The sequence below is a fragment of the Coregonus clupeaformis genome, chromosome 21 (genome assembly GCF_020615455.1).
Source record: "Coregonus clupeaformis isolate EN_2021a chromosome 21, ASM2061545v1, whole genome shotgun sequence".
Lineage (NCBI taxonomy): Eukaryota > Metazoa > Chordata > Actinopteri > Salmoniformes > Salmonidae > Coregonus > Coregonus clupeaformis.
This window is the reverse complement of record NC_059212.1, coordinates 30,712,043-30,731,736: the sequence shown is the minus strand read 5'-3', so window position 1 is coordinate 30,731,736 and position 19,694 is coordinate 30,712,043. Positions and strand designations below refer to the sequence as shown.

Below are 19,694 nucleotides of genomic sequence, written 5' to 3'. Positions count from 1 at the left end.
TTGTCAGAAATGACTAGGACAAGAAACTGAAATGCAGATTCTTACAGATAGTTATCTTTTCAGGGGAGACATGAGTCATCAATTTATGCAATTGCAATATTGCTTTAGTTTTCTAAATGTATCTGTTATACCTTTATTTCGAGTGGACTGAATCCTATTCAACCAATGTAAATCATAAGATCAAACCTTAATCATATCATTTAAAAAAGCATTTTATTGAAGTTACTAGCTATGGACGGGACCTCCTAGTGTTGACACTGAGCCCCGCCGATCCAACACGACTGGTTTGCCGACGAAATCGTCTGATGTGGTTTCAACAGGCTTCCCGATACGACGTCGACCACGAAGATCCATCTGCTAGCCCCGGCCCGCTAGCACACGCAAACTACAACTGTGCTTCCTGCTAGCCTGTGCTGTAGCACCAATTTCGAACTGATCTCGGACTCACATATTGCTGTTCACTGGACCTTATGATCACTCAGCTGCACAGCTGATGTCTGCTGGACTGTTCCTTTACACGGTACCCTATCCTGTTTATTCTGTTTAGCCTCAGCCCAAACTTTATCGCCATTACCAGTTGTTGTCTTAGCTCTCTCTAATAACACCTGTGATTGCTTTATGCCTCTCTCCCATGTCAATATGCCTTGCCTATTGCTGCTCCAGCTAGTTCTTATTATACAATTTCACTGTAGAACCCCAAGTCCCTCTCAAACTGCCTCAAATAGTTCCTTTGTTCCACCCCCCATACACGCCGAGACCGGCTCAATCGGTGCCTCCAGTGATGCTATCTCTTTCATTGTTACCCAACGCTTAGGTTTACCTCAACTGTACTCATATCCTTCCATATCCTTTTCTGTACATAATGCCCTGAATCTTTTCTACAACGCCCGGAAATCTGTCCCCTTTAGTCTCTGTACCCAACGCACTAGAAGACCAGTTCATAAAGCCTTTAGCCGTATCCTTATTCTACACCTCCTCTGTTCCTCTGGTGATGTAGAGGCTAACCCAGGCTCTGCAGCCCCCAGTATCACTCCTACTCCCCAGGAGCTATCATTTGTTGATTTCTGTAACCGTAAAAGCCTTGGTTTTCTGCATGTTAATATCAGAAGTCTGAATTGATTGACCCCCATTTATCCTCAGAGTTCGTACTGCTTGGTGACCTAAATTGGGATATGCTTAACACCCCATCCTACAATCCAAACTAGATGTCCTCAATCTCACACAAATGATCAACGAACCTACCAGGTACAACCCTAAATCTGTAAACATGGGTACCCTCATTGATATCATCCTGACTAACTTACCCTCTAAATACACCTCCGCTGTCTTCAACCAGGATCTCAGCGATCACTGCCTTATTGCCTGCGTCCGTAACGGGTCCGCGGTCAAACGACCACCCCTCATCACTAAAACACTTTAGCGAGCAGGCATTCCTAATTGACCTTGCCCAGGTATCCTGGATGGATATAGATCTCATTCCGTCAGTAGAGGATGCCTGGTTGTTCTTTAAAAGTAATTTCCTCTCAATCTTAAATAAACATGCCCCATTCAAAAAATACAGAACTAAGAACAGATATAGCCCATGGTTCTCCTCAGACTTGACTGCCCTTGACCAGCACAAAAACAACCTGTGGCGTACTGCATTAGCATCAAATAGCCCCCGCGATATGCAACTTTTCAGGGAAGTTAGGAACCAATATACACAAGCAGTTAGGAAAGCAAAGGCTAACTTTTTCAAACAGAAATTTGCATCCTGTAGCACTAACTCCAAAAAGTTTTGGGACACTGTAAAGTCCATGGAGAATAAGAGCACTTCCTCCCAGCTGCCCACTGCACTGAGGCTAGGAAACACTATCACCACTGATAAATCTACAATAATCGAGAATTTCAACAAGCATTTTGCTACGGCTGGCCATGCATTCCACCTGGCTACCACTACCCCGGCCACCAGCTCTGCACCCTCTGCTGCAACTTGCCCATGCCCCCCCCGCCCCCCGCTTCTCCTTCACACAAATTCAGACAGCTGATGTTCTGAAAGAGCTGCAAAATCTGGACCCCTACAAATCATCTGGGCTAGACAATCTGGACCCTTTCTTTCTAAAACTAGCTGCCGAAATTGTCGCAATCCCTATTACTAGCCTGTTCAACCTCTCTTTCGTAACATCTGAGATCCCCAGAGATTGGAAAGCTGCCGCGGTCATCCCCCTCTTCAAAGGGGGTGACACTCTAGATCCAAACTGTTACAGACCTATATCCATCCTGCCCTGTGTTTGAAAGTGTTTGAAAGCCAAGTTAACAAACAGATCACCGACCATTTCGAATCCCACCGTACCTTCTCCACTATGCAATCCGGTTTCCGAGCTGGTCATGGGTGCACTTCAGCCACGCTCAAGGTCCTAAATGATATTATAACCGCGATCGATAATAGACAGTACTGTGCAGCCGTCTTCATCGACCTGGCCAAGGCTTTCGACTCTGTCAACCACCGCATTCTTATTGGCAGACTAAATAGCCTTGGTTTCTCAAATGACTGCCTCGCCTGGTTCACCAACTACTTCTCAGATAGAGTTCAATGTGTCAAATCGGAGGGCCTGTTGTCTGGACCTATGGCAGTCTCTATGGGGGTGCCACAGGGTTCAATTCTTGGGCCGACTCTTTTCTCTGTGTATATCAATGATGTCGCTTTTGCTGCTGGTGACTCTCAGATCCACCTCTACGCAGACGACACCATTTTGTATACATCTGGCCCTTCATTGGACACTGTGTTAACAAACCTCCAAACGACCTTCAATGCCATACTCCTTCAGTAGCCTCCAACTGCTCTTAAACACTAGTAAAACTAAATGCATGCTCTTCAATCGAATGCTGCTGGCACCCGCCCACCTGACTAGAATCACTACTCTCGACGGGTCTGACCTAGAGTATGTGGACAACTACAAATACCTAGGTGTCTGGTTAGACTGTAAACTCTCCTTCCAGACTCACATTAAGAATCTCCAATCCAAAGTTAAATCTAGAATCGGCTTCCTATTTCGCAACAAAGCCTCCCTTCACTCATGCTGCCAAACATGCCCTCGTAAAACTGACTATCCTACCGATCCTTGACTTCGGCGATGTCATTTACAAAATAGCCTCCAACACTCTACTCAGCAAATTGGATGTAGTCTATCACAGTGCCATCCGTTTTGTCTCCAAAGCCCCATACACTACACACCACTGTGACCTGTACGCTCTTGTTGGCTGGTCCTCACTACATATTCGTCGCCAAACCCACTGGCTCCAGGCCATCTATAAATCACTGCTAGGCAAATCCCCGCCTTATCTTAGCTCATTGGTCACCATAGCAACACCCACCCGTAGTATGCACTCCAGCAGGTATATCTCACTGGTCATCCCCAAAGCCAACACCTCCTTTGGCCGCCATTCCTTCCAGTTCTCTGCTGCCAATGACTGGAACGAATTGCAAAGATCTCTGAAGATGGAGACTCTTATCTCCCTCACTAACTTTAAGCATCAGTTGTCAGAGCACCTTACCGACCACTGCACCTGTACACAGCCCATCTGAAATTAGCCCACCCAACTACCTCTTCCCTATATTGTTATTTATTTTTGCTAATTTGCACCCCAGTATCTCTATTTGCACATCATCTCTTGCACATCTATCATTCCAGTGTTAATACTAACTGTAATTATTTTGCACTATAGCCTATTTATTGCCTTACCTCCATAACTTGCTACATTTGCACACACTGTATATATATATTTTCTGTTGTATTTTTGACTTTATGTTTTGTTTTACCCCATATGTAACTCTGTGTTGTTGTTTTTATCGCACTGCTTTGCTTTATCTTGGCCAGGTCGCAGTTGTAAATGAGAACTTGTTCTCAACTGGCTTACCTGGATAAATAAAGGTGAAAAAAAATAATAGTAAAAAAAAAAAAATCCCCCTGCAATCCGTGTTTGAATGAATCTCTGCTAGTTGTTCTACTCTCTATCTCAGGCTGTGTAATAAATATCACTCAGTCTGTGTATAGGGGCCATTAACCCTGCTTAGGCTTTTAGCAAGCCTCAGTGCTGCATTATCATGGAGTGTATCTACTCTGTTGGTCAAGTTTGGCCTCTTTTTCTGCCTCCTTTGCCCCACATGTAGCTGACATTGGCCAACTCCAATGTCAGCATGGGAAGAGCAGCTGGGCGGAAAAGGGCCTGCAGATCTGTGATGGAATCAGGCAGAGAGCAGAGCCAGCACTGTTTGAAAGGTTGCCTAGCAGGCAAATTGTCTGTGCGCGTGCGTGTGCACAATATTGTCCGACCAACACCTCAGTCGTCAAGGGACATAAATGAGGTTTCCCCCATTTGTGCTGCCAAGGCCTTTTGATATGTTCACTGATCTTATTAAAGGACACCCAGAGAGAAAGTAGGTGTGCAAGTCTGCACATTATGAATAGGGAACACCAACTGGGTTATATAGAGGAAGGTTGATTTTCTCCCTCTCTGCCTGGTCACAGCTGCCCTACGGGTGGTGCACTGAAATATTCCTGCTAAAGCAAACTCAGTCATCCTTGCTGTTACTTTCTGGAGTGAATGGGCTTTGTCCTATTTGAATGGCAAGCCTGATATGTTCTGTAATTTTTTATGTTTCCTGAGTTCAAGTGTTGTGCAGAGAGAATCCGATTCTGTAAGTGCCATTGACATGATAACTACAAAGCATGTATTTACAATGCCTGTGAAATATGTAAAGATATGTGATTTGAGTTTCGAAGAGCCCCCATGCCAATGAATAAATTGAATGTGAGGGTCACAGGGCCAAAGATGCTTAAATTCCCTGCAGAATCTAGCTATGGTGATTGTCAAAGAAAGAGCTGCTGCTGCTGCTGGCTGTGGTCTTGCCAGTTCTCTCACAGACGAGGTTTACAACTTAAAAGATATCCTATTGAAATAATGGTTACATGAATAGATAAAACTCTATTTAATGTGGTTTGTAAAAAATGTACTACTTTAAAACAAGATAGCGAAGCAGCACGTCTTGCAGATTGGGGAATATCTTCTTTCATAGGCCTTCATTTGGTGAGAGGAAATAGGAAAGAATGGGAAGGATGTTTACGTTATCCAGACAGGAAGATACATTTATAAAGCCGGCTCTCCCAGGAGGTGTTATGGGATGATAGATGCGTTCCCTTAAGATACATTACTACTGGCTCATTGTGCTTTTGAGCCATGTGAGGTGGCAGCACTGACAGCCTATAGGGACCCCACTGAGCGCATCCAGGCCCCTGCGGCTCTCGTAACATGGTAACAGCTCATCCTGATCATTGCCAAGACAATAAAACAAGTAATGAGACATGGTCACTCATAAATTATTACGTTAGGAGGTGCAATACGGATGCAGAAATCTGGAGAATTTATAATGAGGTGGATTATTTTCTAAATAAAGGAAGTTGATTAATGAGTGAAATGTCTAGCAAATTTGGATTTTCCAGGCCCTGAAATGTGATTTGTGTGAGATTGGTGTAGGGTTCTGAGGCGCTCCGGCTTTGTGTAGATGACTTGATGTAATTTACCACCTCGCTCACTCCGCCTACACTAACCACAATAAAATGTCACATTCTGCATTTAATTGATGTTTTGCCTTCAAGTTTATGGGTTTTGTTGACTAGTGTTTATTTTTGGTATTGAACGTGTGATTGTCATTTTGTATTGGCATAAAGTGACTGTTGTTGTAATCTTTCTTTTCAAAATCATGGGTAAAGTTTTCAAAATACAATAAAGACCTTCAATATGACGAGTACCTCAGCTTATTTAAAAAATATGCTTGTAGAAAAGCATACATCAGTTGATTAATTCAGGTTCAATAAAGGGACTGTTGGTTTCAGGGTGAATATAAAAACATGAACTAGAAATGAAAGAGACAAGCTGCATGTCTCACATCAGGTCAGACATAATGCTATGAGATGGGAGGGACAATTGATCAAATGTTCTCTTTTCTTATCAGTCATATTCTCATTTCATTTTCCATAAAGTTAATTATTGACAGAATTAGCTCTCGCTCTGTATATCAAGTGTGGCTAAAACGGTTTCTAAATCTGAAGTGTGTCCATGATATATGATTACTTTGTCAGAGGGAAATAATTATTTGCTGTTTTGATTTTCTAGCTTTTTGTTATATTTTATTATATTTCTTAACAGTTAACACAGTTGAGAAATCGAATTACTCTGTTGAAGGCTGTGACTCCCCATGTACAATTAACAAGATTAATTTAATTCTAATGGAGAATCAGAAGGTGCTATTCAACTTGTTGGGAAAAGAGCTGTTCTGAGCCATTGGTGCACTTGCACAATACATTATCCCATTTAGTAGAAATGTTCCAGTTACTGAAAAGGCAGATCTTTTTTAGTTCTACTTTGTCCTTTAACATAGTTATTCCTCATTCAGCTAGACAATTTAAGTTCTCTGAAAGGAAATGTTGAACTGACTCAAATTAGAGGGAAAGTGTTACAAAGCATACATATTCCGCTAAGCATAAACATTCTAGTAGAATGCGTTATATCAGCACATGATAGTGATACACTAGGGAGAAAGGGAAGAGACACTAATTGCCGCTTGCCCTTTTAGCTCTAACATCTCAGAAGAGTTTTGTGCAATAAAGTACACAGTGGCTTGCGAAAGTATTCACCCCCCTTGGCATTTTTCGTATTTTGTTGCCTTACAACCTGGAATAAAAATGGATTTTTGGGGGGTTTGTATCATTTGATTTACACAACACACCTACCAATTTGAAGATGTTAAATATTTTTTATTATGAAACAAACAAGACATAAGACAAAAAAACAGAACTTGAGCGTGCATAACTATCCACCCCCAAAGTCAATACTTTGTAGAGCCACCTTTTGCAGCAATTACAGCTGCAAGTCTCTTGGGGTATGTCTCTATAAGCTTGGCACATCTAGCCACTGGGATTTTTGCCCATTCTTCAAGGCAAAACTGCTCCAGCTCCTTCAAGTTGGATGGATTGTACAGCAATCTTTAAGTCATACCACAGATTCTCAATTGGATTGAGGTCTGGGCTTTGACTAGGCCATTCCAAGACATTTAAATGTTTCCCCTTAAACCACTCGAGTGTTGCTTTAGCAGTATGCTTCGGGTCATTGTCCTGCTGGAAAGTGAACCTCCGTCAGAGTCTCAAATCTCTGGAAGACTGAAACAGGTTTCCCTCAAGAATTTCCCTGTATTTAGCACCATCCATCATTCCTTCAATTCTGACCAGTTTCCCAGTCCCTGCCGATGAAAAACATCCCCACAGCATGATGCTGCCACCACCATGCTTCACTGTGGGGATGGTGTTCTCTGGGTGATGAGATGTGTTGGGTTTGCGCCAGACATAGCATTTTCCTTGACGGCCAAAAAGCTCAATTTCAGTCTCATCTGACACGAGTACCTTCTTCCATATGTTTGGGGAGTCTCCCACATGCCTTTTGGAGAACACCAAACGTGTTTGCTTATTTTTTTTAAGCAATGGCTTTTTTTTCTGGCCACTCTTCCGTAAAGCCCAGCTCTGTGGAGTGTACGGCTTAAAGTGGTCCTATGGACAGATACTCCAATCTCCGCTGTGGAGCTTTGCAGCTCCTTCAGGGTTATCTTTGGTCTCTTTGTTGCCTCTCTGATTAATGCCCTCCTTGCCTGGTCCGTGAGTTTTGGTGGGCGGCCCTCTCTTGGCAGGTTTTTTGGGGTGCCATATTCTTTCCATTATTTAATAATGGATTTAATGGTGCTCCGTGGGATGTTCAAAGTTTCAGATATTTTTTTATAACCCAACCCTGATCTGTACTTCTCCACAACTTTGTCTCCTTGGTCTTCATGGTGCCACTTGCTTGGTGATGCCCCTTGCTTAGTGGTGTTGCAGACTCTGGAGCCTTTCAGAACAGGTGTATATATACTGAGATCATGTGACAGATCATGTGACACTTAGATTGCACACAGGTGGACTTTATTTAACTAATTATGTGACTTCTGAAGGTAATTGGTTGCACCAGATCTTATTTAGGGGCTTCATAGCAAAGAGGGTGAATACATATGCATGCACCACTTTTCCGTTATTTATTTTTTAGAATTTTTTTAAACAAGTCATTTTTTTCACTTCACCAATTTGGACTATTTTGTGTATGTCCAATACATGAAATCCAAATAAAAATTCATTTAAATTACAGGTTGTAATGCAACAAAATAGGAAAAGCGCCAAGGGGGATGAAGACTTTTGCAAGGCACTGTACTCCTATTGTTTATACATTTTAGAAATGTACTTTGAAAAAGTATTTATATTGCAACAAGATAGTACTTTTGTCCAGCAGACCAGCCCTGTCTGGCCCTGAAAAATTGCTAGTATCAATATAAAAAATTTACTTGAAAGGTTTTCCAAGAAATTGCTACAATACTTGACAAAAACACATTGACTTGATAAACTGCCTCCTCAGTGGATGAGGGCCAAATATTAATAAGCTGGAAACCTAGTTTTCAGCTTCCAGAGGAAATGGGGCAGATCAGCCATTCCCCTCTTGCCTCTCAAAATATCTCACAGAAATCTAACACAGAAAGAGAGGCATTCAACACCTTGATCATATAGAGGGTTCATATAGAGGGTTACCTACTGATCATAGCATGTTTATGTTAGAGACTCCATCTGATCTGAAATCCTGCAGCTGTGGTCTTGGACTGATTCTAGTAAATCCCAGAAGTTTGATTTCGAAAATTGATCTAATTTTAATTCTGGCTTCTCAAACTAACTCAAACATTTTGTCTAATTGGTTAATCAAATCTCCCCATTCTTGCTCAATTTTGCATGCCTTCTCAAACAGCTACAACTGTATATGCATTCGCACATCAAGTCTTCTCTTGAGTTGGGCTCGGGGATGGAACAACTGTTGAACATCTGAGCTTGTGGTTGTTTGTGGGGGAACGGTGGGGAGAGTGTGTGTATGTATCACACATCTGTTGCTATGGGGTAATGATGTTAGGGGCAGTATAGGATGAATCACAATAATTGTTTCCTAAAATATTAATTGCTTGCCAAGAAATGTAATTTTTGTAATGCCAGTCCTGGTTATAGGTATCAATAGGTAACAATCAAATATGAAGAGCCTACATTATTACGTATATTATTAATTAATTGTACAAATAAATTAAGATATGCAAGATTTTATAATATATATACAGTGGGGAGAACAAGTATTTGATACACTGCCGATTTTGCAGGTTTTCCTACTTACAAAGCATGTAGAGGTCTGTAAATTTTATCATAGGTACACTTCAACTGTGAGAGACGGAAAATCCAGAAAATCACATTGTAGGATTTTTAAGTATTTAATTTGTATTTTATTGCATGACATAAGTATTTGATCACCTACCAACCATTAAGAATTCCGGCTCTCACAGACCTGTTAGTTTTACTTTAAGAAGCCCTCCTGTTCTCCACTCATTACCTGTATTAACTGCACCTGTTTGAACTCGTTACCTGTATAAAAGACACCTGTCCACACACTCAATCAAACAGACTCCAACCTCTCCACAATGGCCAAGACCAGAGAGCTGTGTAAGGACATCAGGGATAAAATTGTAGACCTGCACAAGGCTGGGATGGGCTACAGGACAATAGGCAAGCAGCTTGGTGAGAAGGCAACAACTGTTGGCGCAATTATTAGAAAATGGAAGAAGTTCAAGATGACGGTCAATCACCCTCGGTCTGGGGCTCCATGCAAGATCTCACCTCGTGGGGCATCAATGATCATGAGGAAGGTGAGGGATCAGCCCAGAACTACATGGCAGGACCTGGTCAATGACCTGAAGAGAGCTGGGACCACAGTCTCAAAGAAAACCATTAGTAACACACTACGCCGTCATGGATTAAAATCCTGCAGCGCACGCAAGGTCCCCCTGCTCAAGCCAGCGCATGTCCAGGCCCGTCTGAAGTTTGCCAATGACCATCTGGATGATCCCGAGGAGGAATGGGAGAAGGTCATGTGGTCTGATGAGACAAAAATATAGCTTTTTGGTCTAAACTCCACTCGCCGTGTTTGGAGGAAGAAGAAGGATGAGTACAACCCCAAGAACACCATCCCAACCGTAAAGCATGGAGGTGGAAACATCATTCTTTGGGGATGCTTTTCTGCAAAGGGGACAGGACAACTGCACCGTATTGAGGGGAGGATGGATGGGGCCATGTATCGCGAGATCTTGGCCAACAACCTCCTTCCCTCAGTAAGAGCATTGAAGATGGGTCGTGGCTGGGTCTTCCAGCATGACAACGACCCGAAACACACAGCCAGGGCAACTAAGGAGTGGCTCCGTAAGAAGCATCTCAAGGTCCTGGAGTGGCCTAGCCAGTCTCCAGACCTGAACCCAATAGAAAATCTTTGGAGGGAGCTGAAAGTCCGTATTGCCCAGCGACAGCCCCAAAACCTGAAGGATCTGGAGAAGGTCTGTATGGAGGAGTGGGCCAAAATCCCTGCTGCAGTGTGTGCAAATCTGGTCAAGACCTACAGGAAACGTATGATCTCTGTAATTGCAAACAAAAGGTTTCTGTACCAAATATTAAGTTCTGCTTTTCTGATGTATCAAATACTTATGTCATGCAATAAAATGCAAATTAATTACTTAAAAATCATACAATATGATTTTCTGGATTTTTGTTTTTAGTGTACCTATGATAAAAATTACAGACCTCTACATGCTTTGTAAGTAGGAAAACCTGCTAAATCGGCAGTGTATCAAATACTTGTTCTCCCCACTGTTATATATATATATATATATATATATATATATATATATATATATATATATATATATATATATATATATATATATATATATATATATATATATATATATATATAACTGTGTACAATACAATCGAGGTGAGGGCGTTGGAAATGCTTTTGGCTGTTAATCTGCTTCTGTTCTGTAGGTGGCACTGTGTGCTCTTTTTAAAAGATGGGTCCCAATTTCTCAAAGGCCCTAGGATCCAAGTGGACAGGGGTGGTCTGCCAGTCACTGGGATGACAACCCAACTTGGGATGGGGGGAGATTTTAGCGGGTGGAATAGTGGAGAACAATTGGAGGTTTACTCAGTAGCAGTGCAAATATCCTGGTACAGCTATATGGACACTCAATCATCATGGTACCTTTTAATAGTAAGTTTACACACATATATTATGATAAATATAATTTAAACTTGTATCTCATTATGGTAAAAGGTGAAATAAGGAACTGGAGGAAGTTATTCAAGAAAGATCAAGTGTGATATATTATTTAAAAAATAAAGTGAACTGAATGGAATATGGGGAAAAATTCACCAAATTATTTTTAAATCTTCAACATAGAAATGTTACCAAAAAGAATGTACTGAAACTTGTAACAAATTACAGTCAGCCATGATTCACCAAACAATATTTTTAAAAGGAAGCAAAGTACTTTAAACAATGTTTTTATTTCAGTCTCCTCCATCTCCACTAACCAAAGTTAATTGTAAGGATTGTTTTTATATGAATAATGTAAAATTAACAGCTGCACAGAAAGACTCACGTGAAGGCCAAATTACAGAGGAGGAACTTCTTGATCAATCAATCAATGAAATGTATTTATAAAGCCCTTTTTACATCAGCAGATGTCACAAAGAGCTATACAGAAACCTAGCCTAAAACCCCAAACAGCAAGCAATGCAGATGCAATTAAAGCCTTTAAGTCCGGGAAAGCTCCAGGGCTGGATGGCATACCAGTTGAGGTATATCAAACTTTTTTGATGTACTCAGAGACTGTTATTGCCATGTTTTAACCACTCCTATAAAAATGGTAGATGATCAGATACTCAACAAGAAGGTCTGATTTCACTATTACTGAAACAGGACCTTGGTGGTAAATATAAAGATCCAGTCCATTAAAAAAATTGGAGGCCCCTTACACTTCAGTGTAAAAGGTATTGTCGGATATTATTCATCCTAATCAGACAGGTTTTTTACATGGACGATACATTGGAGATAATATAAGACTGGAAACAATAGCACACTATGAAAAAATTGGGAAACCAGGCCTGGTATTCATAACTGACTTTGAAAAGGCTTTTAAATAAAGTATGTCTGAAATTGATCAATTTGGGATAATCTTTTATACAATGGGTTAAAGTTATGTATAGTAACCCTAGGTGTAAAATAGTAAATAATGGCTACTTCTCAGAAAGTATTAAACTGTCAAGAGGAGTAAAACAAGGTTGTCCACTATCGGCATATCTATTCATTATAGCCATCGAAGTGTTAGCTATTAAAATCAGATCCAACAATAATATGAAGGGGCTAGAAATCCTGGGCTTGAAAACAAAGGTGTCATTGTATGCTGATGATTCATGTTTTCTTTTAAATCCACAATTTGGATCCCTCCACAGCCTCATAGAGGATCTAGCTAATTTTTCTAACCTCTATGGATTACAACCAAATTATGATAAGTGTACTACTATATTAAGTATTAGATCACAAAAAAATACAACTTTTACATTACTGTGTTGTTTACCAATAAAATGGTCTGATGGTGAAATGGACATACTCGGTATTCATACCCAAAAAAAATGACATTATCTCACTACAATACATTTTAATAGAAAGTTAGCAAAAATAGATAAAATCTTGCTACCATGGTAAGGAAGATACCTGTCTGTTTGTGGAAAAATCACCCTGATTAACTATTTAGTCATATCCCAGTTTACCTATTTTCTTATGGTCCTGCCTACACATAACGACTTGTTTTTTAAATTGTATGAGAAAAAAAGATTCAATTTTATTTGGAACGGCAAGCCAGAAAAAAGTAAACAGCCTTATTTATATAATGAATATGAATTCGTAGGGCATAAATTATTAAATATTAAAGCATTAGACATTTCACTAACGGCTTCAGTCATACAAAAGCTATTCTTAAATCTGAACTGGTTCTCTAGCAGATTAGTAAGAATGGCTCACCCCGTGTTCAATAATGGCCTTTTTCCCTTTATTCAGATTACAACCTCTCACTTACGGTTATTTGAAAATGAAATCATCTCCAAAATATCGCTATTTTTAAAACAAGCCATAGAAAGTTGGTTGCAATTTCAGTTTAATCCACCAGAAAAGACAGAACAAATATTACAACAAATATTATGGTTAAACTCAAATATACTAACTGATAAAAAAACATTACTTTAGGAAATTATGTTTAAAAAACTGAATAATCTTTGTAAATTATATCATAAATAGGACTGGTGAAGTTATGTCAAATATATATGGAAATGTCTGCTCTATCCAAAATTACAACCAAATAATTGCATTATTACTGCAAAAATGGAAGAGGCAAGTGGAAGGGGGAGAAAGTAAGGAACTTGTCTGTCGGCACTGCATTAAAGACCAAAATTGGTTAAAACAAATTGTGATAAATGAACAAGTATATCAGTTTCATTTAAGGACCATAAAATTGCCATACAGATTGCAAAATAGTTGGGATTCCATGGCACATGGTTTATGAACTGATACACAAAACGACACTGGATTCAAAACTTCGAATTTTTCAATTTAAATTAATATACTAAATTCTTGCAACCAATAGAATGTTGTATATATGGGGGATACAACCATCCCAGCTCTGCAGATTTTGCTGTGAAGAGACAGAATCATAAAAAAAACCTAGGTGTTATTTTTGATTCTAAACTAAACTTTGAATCACACAGTAGGAATGTGACCAATATAGCTTTTTACCACCTGAGGGACATTGCCAAGGTGCGGACGTTTCTCTCTCAGGCTGATACAGAGAGACTCATCCATGCTTCTACTACAAGCAGGCTTGACTATTGTAATGCTCTCCTGTCTGGTCTACCCAAGAAAGCCATTGGTCAACTGCAAAACATACAGAATCCTGCAGCACAGGTACTGACCAAGACCAGATGGAGAGCACACATTACACCGGATTTAAGGTCTCTGCACTGGCTGCCTGTGAGTTTTAGAATTCCTTTTAAGATACTTCTATTGGTTTTGAAATCAATCTACGATTGTGCACCCCAATACATGTCAGACATGCTTTTAAGTTATGTACCCAGTAGGTCCCTCAGGTCCACTGGCACTGGCCTTTTAACTATCCCAAAGCCTAGGACCAAGAGGCATTAGAGGCAGCCTTTAGTTATTATGCCCCCAGCCTCTGGAATAGCCTGCCAGAGAACCTGAGGGGGGCTGAAACTGTGGACAAATTTAAAAGAGATCTTAAAACACATATTTTAGCTTTGCTTTTTAGTCGTTCAGTTTTTGTAATTCTTTTGTTTTTTTATCTTATGTTTGTTGTGTAGTAAATATTTCAGCTTTTATTTTCATTGTTTTTTATTTGTTTTTTCCTGTAAATCACATTGCGTTGCATTCCATATTTGAAATGTGCTGTATAAATAAAGCTTGATTTAATTTAGTTAGATCATTTGTTTTGGTACTGTCCATATCTAACTTGTTTTTGGTCGCAGGTTCAGGAATGGCTGAAGAATTGCAACATTTACCTGGAGCTAACTCTGCAAATAGCACTGCTGTTTGATTTGAAAAGTCATAGTCAATCGATCAATAATATAATAATACTCTTAGCAAAATTGTTTATCATTCATTTACAATCTGTAGAAACTATGAGAATAGAAAGGTTCAGAACTTTGAACTTGTGAAACATCACAGCACAGTTGAAAAATATATGGCAAATATAAATCAAAACTGGATGGTCTTCAGAGATAGATGGGAGGGATTAAGGGTAGCTGAAGGATGGGATTAAAAACAAACAAAATATAACTAATGTAAAATATAGAAATTCATAAAGAACAACTTGAATGTTACTGTGTGTATTACCACTTCTGTCCCCAAGCAATTGGAATGTATTGTCCTAAATGTGGGCCTTGGTAAGAATGCCCAACTAGAGTTTATCGCCCTCCCTCGGCCCTCCCAATTTCTCTTAGCAAATTGTCTGACTTGCTGTTTAACTATACAAATTCTAAATTATTAATATTGGGTGATCTTAACCTGGATTGGTTGATGACAGTATCAGTTAGACTGAAAGGTTTTTGTACTGAGCTAAATTTATCTAAACTGATAACTAAATCATCCTGCCCCAACTTAAAACACCCTGAAAAATCAACTATTTTGGATATTATTCTGACAAACGTCCCTCATAAGTATATAGCCAATGGAATCTTTGCTAATGAGCTCAGTGACCATTGTCCCATTGCCTGTATTAGAGATACTAAACTATCTAAATCATGTCCACGCATTATTACAAAGATACATTTTTGAACTTTCAATGAGCAACATTTCCTGTATGACCTGGGGTTGTACGATTGGGAGGGTATGTCACCCCCTCAGTGCCCCAGCATGTTATAACAGCCTCTGGTCCTATAACAGACAAAAATGACATCTGTGGTGCTTTTAATAACCATTTTGCCTCAGCTGACCATCTATTTGAAATAAATGGTTTCTGAAAAAAACTCAAGCTCCATTAGATGTAGTCTTTTATTCACCTCTAAACAAATAGCAGAGAATGATGCACTTCCAGGCACTCACTCTTTTCTTTTTCTTTTTTTTAACAATTTTATGCCATGATGTATTAAGTGCAGTGCATAAAAAATATGTAAAAAAAATCCACAGGAGCTGATTCGCTTGATCGCTTTCTACTGCAGCTTTCTCATTATAGAACCTTTGACCCAGATTTGTTATTTAACAATTGCTTCTGGTGCTATCCCTAAGATCTGTAAGGCAGTGCATGTCCTCCCCCTTTATCCTTCTGACCTGGATAACTACCACCCAATCTCTAAACTATCTTGCCTTGCAAAAATATTAGAATCACTGGCAAACTCTCAGCTAAGAACTTTTTAACTTCAAATTATATTCTTAATGTGTACCACTCTTGTTTTAGACCTGGACATAGGACTGATTCAGCAGCTACGCTTGTCTTAAATTATATATTAAATTGGTTAGATCATAGGAATAACTGTGCTGCCATATTTATCGATCTTGGATACTGTCGACCATCCCCTACTCATTCAAAGGTTGTCTGTAATGGGCATCGACCAGGCATCTTGCATCGACCAGGCATCTGTCAGACAGGACACAATGTGTGCTTTCTGATGGTTTTAAGTCAAATTACCTCGATATTACTAAAGGTGTCCCGCAGGGGTTGATTTTGGGACCTGTCCTCTTAATTATTTATATAAATAATATTGGCCTATCTGCAAAAATCTGTAACATTCATCTGTATGCATATGACACTGTTATGTACGCTATTGCCACTACAGCTGACCAGGCTAGGTAGGAGCTGCAATCTGATGTTGTTGCTTTGCAGAAGTACTTGTTGATTTAAAATTGGTACTTAATGCAGAAAAAACTAAATGTATGCTGTTTTTTAATTCTTGTAGAAATATTTCAGATGGCTTACATATTTATGCATTGGATGGTTCTTTCATCGAGCAGGTTCCTGCATATAACTATCTGTGCTTTTGGATTGACAATAGATCATGCCTCTCCCTAAACAGCAGGATGCAGATTGTACAGTCAACTTTCCTGTCAGTTCTTGACTATGGGGACACCATTTATCAGAATAAAGTAGCCACTACTCTTAAACCTTTGGATGCCGTCTACCATAGTGCCCTTCGCTTTATCACAGGTGACAGTTTTAACACAAATCACTGCATCCTGTTTCAAAAGGTTGGCTGGTCCTCATTAATGTCCCTTAGGTCACTACATTACTCGCTCTTTGTTTACAAAGCTCTACTACCAAGCTTCCGACTTACCTAACTTCGTTGTTGAAGTTCAAAACAAGTTACAAAACACATTCACAGGGTTGGTTAACTCTCGAGGTTCTTCGGGTCTCCACCGAATTAGGTAAATCTGAAAAAGAAAGAAAATAACCCCACTTCTGGAACAATTTGCAGATCTCATTCATATTGGATGTTCTGGTGCCGCTCAGGCAGTTTAGAGTGTTGATTAAGGACCTAGTAGCAGAGAAATGTAAATATTGTTTATGATTGTGTTTTAGTTTTTTGTGTATTTTATACTGAACAAAAATATAAACAAAACATGCAACAATTTCAAAGAGTTACAGTTCAAAGAAGGAAATCAGTCAATTGAAATAAATAAATTAGCCCCCAAATCTATGGATTTCACATCACTGGGCAGGGGTACAGCCATGGATGGGCCTGGGAGGGCATAGACCAACCCACTTGGGAGCCACGTCCACCCACTGGGGAGCCAGGCCCAGCCAATCAGAATGATTTTTTCCCTACAAAAAGGGCATTATTACAGACAGAAATACTTCTCAGCACAAGGTGCACCTGTGTAATGATCATGCTGTTTAATCAGCTTCTTGATATGCCACACCTGTCAGGTGGATGGATTATCTTGGCAAAGGGTAAATGCTCACTAACAGGGATGTAAACAAATTTGTGGTCTGAGAGTCCTTTTTTACATAAGTATTCAGACCCTTTGCTATGAGACTCGAAATTTAGCTCAGGTGCATCCTGTTTCTATTGATCATCCTTGATATGTTTCTACAACTTGATTGGAGTCCAACTAGTAAATTCAATTGATTGGACATGATTTGGAAAGGCACACACCTGTCTATATAATGTCCCACAATTGACAGTGCATGTCAGAGCAAAAACCAAGCCATGAGGTCGAAGGAATTGTCCGTTGAGCTCCGAGCCAGGATTGTGTCGAGGCACAGATCTGGGGAAGGGGACCAAAATATTTCTGCAGCATTGAAGGTCCCCAAGAACACAGTGGCCACCATCATTCTTAAATGGAAGAAGTTTGGAACCACCAAGACTCTTCCTAGAGCTGGCTGCCTGGCCAAACTGGGAAATCGGTGGAGAAGGGCCTTGGTCAGGGAGGTGACCAAGAACCCAATGGTCACTCTGACAGAGCTCCAGAGTTCCTCTGTGGAGATGGGAGAACCTTCCAGAAGGACAACCATATCTGCAGCACTCCACCAATCAGGCCTTTATGGTAGAGTGGCCAGACGGAAGCCACTCCTCAGTAAAAGGCACATGACAGCCCGCTTGGAGTTTGCCAAAAGGCACCTAAAGGACTCTCAGTCCATGATAAACAAGATTCTCTGGTCTGATGAAACCAAGATTGATATCTTTGGCCTGAATGCCAAGTGTCACGTCTGGAGGAAACCTGGCACCATCCCTACTTTGAAGCATGGTGGTGGCAGCATCATGCTGTGGGGATGTTTTTCAGCGGCAGGGACTGGGAGACTAGTCAGGATTGAGGGACAGATGAACGGAGCAAAGTGCAGAGAGATCCTTGATGAAAACCTGCTCCAGAGCACTCAGGACTTCAGATTGGAGCGAAGGTTCACCTTCGTACAGGACAACGACCCTAAGCACACAGCCAAGACAACACAGGAGTGGCTTCAGGACAAGTCTCTGAATGTCCTTGAGTGGCCCAGCCAGAGCCCGGACTTGAACCCGATCGAACATCTCTGGAGAGACCTGAAAATAGCTGTGCAGCAACGCTCCCCATCCAATCTGAATGAGCTTGAGAGAATCTGCAGAGAAGAATATGAGAAACTCCCCAAATACAGGTGTGCCAAGCTTGTACTGTCATACCCAAGAAGACTCGAGGCTGTAATCGCTGCCAAAGGTGCTTCAACAAAGTACTGAGTAAAAAATAACATTTAAATAATACTGAGTGAAGGGTCTGAATACTTATGTAAATGTAATATTTCAGTTGTTGTTTTTTATACATTTGCTTCTTCATTATGGGGTATTGTGTGTAGATTGATGAGAAAAAAAACTATTTAATAAATTTTAGAACAAGGCTGTAACGTAACAAAATGTGGAAAAAGTAAAGGGGTCTGAATACTTTCCGAATGCACTGTATGCATGTATACTTTTAAATATTTATATTGTAACTGATGTGTATTGTGTACACAGGGCTCACCTGGAAATGAGACCCTCGGTCTCAGTGTGGACTCCCTGTTAAAATAAAGGTTAAATAAAGGCTAATATATACTGAAAGCAGGTGTTGTGATCCAGGTTAAATCCATATACACTGTACAGTCGGTGATGTCTTGCATGGATTTAGGCTGCCTCATGCAAGCATCATTTATGAATAAAGTTCTAAATCACATCCTCAATGCAGGTGTGGAATACAGCCTCATCATCAAGAGTTGATACATACAGAGACAGATCTAGACAATGTTATTAACCTATTAAACATTATCTTCCATTTTGTAACTGAAATTAATTTAGGGGTAACACTCATAGAAATAGAATGAATCATTCTAATAATATGGTAACACGTTTTACAAACATGTACAAGTAAAAGCCTTGGAAAAATTATGTTTCATAGAGGAAGGTAGTAGAATTTTAAAATAGTTCCAATATCCAGGTGCTCTGCTCTTAACAAATGGGGAATGGAGTAGAGTTAGAGAGTTTTGGCTTAAACAATTCCCTGCAATCCTGCAGAGCTGCAGGTGCAATCAGCTTGTTCTAAAGCCCTGTAATTAAGAGCATCTATCATCATTAGCACTGGAACGGTCAGCCAACACTGTTACAATTAACGCTTCGTAATCCTCATGGAAAAAAAGTAATGTTCACAACCTCTGTCGTCACAAATTTTTCAGTCAAGACAACATAATCCAAAGCTAATGGGCAGCATCTCATGGTCTT

The 19,694-nt window shown here is 40.1% G+C and overlaps 1 protein-coding gene across 1 annotated transcript in view; it reads left to right on the top strand.

The window, feature by feature from the left end:
• The window catches only part of LOC121535207 (BMP/retinoic acid-inducible neural-specific protein 3-like), a 121,259-nt gene that overhangs the window by 42,437 nt on the left and 59,128 nt on the right, over positions 1-19,694 (top strand). The window lies entirely within an intron of this gene.